Below are 1,327 nucleotides of genomic sequence, written 5' to 3' on the forward strand. Positions count from 1 at the left end.
GCGACTCACTCTCCAACACAAAAATTATAAACTTTACTAGATGTAGTTAGTTATTGCACCATCACAGTATTTGAAAAGAAACGTGAGGAGAGTGAGTCGCCAGCTGAGGAGAGTGAGTCGCCCGCCGTGTGAGGAAGGTGAGTCGTGGCAAACTCAGTAGCTCCTGGCAATAGTATAGTGACTTCCCGCGACAAGTTATTAGTCTTATTTTTGGACCGGAAGGCCCGCCATAAATATATTTACAGTGTTGCACAAACTACATTTGTTTATAATTTCCTAACAGTTTATAATGTTTTTATTAGTTTACAGTGCACGTTTTGTGCAGTCGTCCCTGACTGAATGATTGCAGGCATTCTTTGTGTAATGTTAGGATAAAGCACAGCAAACTTCAGCTAGTTGTAGCCTATACATTAATTTCAGTTCTTTGTGCCCTTCATTTGTAGCTTGCGATGCTTTAAAACGGCGTCTGTTATTAGTGGTTATCATTTGTTGAATACATCACTGTCTGCAACAAATGAAATAAACCTATAAACGTATCTGTGGACTTTCCCCCCCCCTTTTTTTTGTATACTGGTGTGATGATCCATGTCTTAACTCACCCTGTTCAACATTCTCCATGCTGTCTGGTTGTGAATTGTTAAATTGGTATACACTTTTTTTCAAACAAATGTAAATTTACCAATTAAGATTAACACAAGGTTTATGGTTCCATTTGCACAGTGAAACCAACAATCCCAGAACACCTGGATGATTACAGCTACAGGTTTCCAATAGTAGCACAGATCCAACTACCATTTCAATTATTTATTTTTATGCTCTTCTGTTACCTTTTAAGTTTTAAAACTGTCATCTGGCAATGAATTAAATAACATTCACCACCATATCAGTGGCCTAATAAACATTTTGCAACCTACACTGATGTTATTCTGTGTCATCTGTTCTTTGACCATGTGTTGCACTGTACCTGGATGATACACGATGATCATTGATACAAATGCATGGTCTATTTTGATGCACAACAAACACTCATGCAACATTATTTATAGTCTAAGTCATAAAGTTTCATAAACATATATAATCTTAATTAGGCTTTTTTTCTACATAAACTGTTCCCTCCTGGTGGAATGACCTGCCCAACTCAATTCGAGCAGCTGAGCCCTTAGCTATCTTCAAGAAACAGCTAAAAACACATCTGTTCCATCTATATTTAACCCTCTAACACTTGCACTCTCTATTCATTTTCCAACTGCTTGTGTTCTTTAAAAAAAGGCCTCTAACACTAGCTTTCTCTATTCTTTTTCTATTCTATCTACTTGTTTTCTTTTTG

Source organism: Sinocyclocheilus grahami, unplaced genomic scaffold (genome assembly GCF_001515645.1).
Source record: "Sinocyclocheilus grahami isolate Dianchi unplaced genomic scaffold, SAMN03320097.WGS_v1.1 scaffold1548.1, whole genome shotgun sequence".
In the NCBI taxonomy this organism is placed as follows: domain Eukaryota; kingdom Metazoa; phylum Chordata; class Actinopteri; order Cypriniformes; family Cyprinidae; genus Sinocyclocheilus; species Sinocyclocheilus grahami.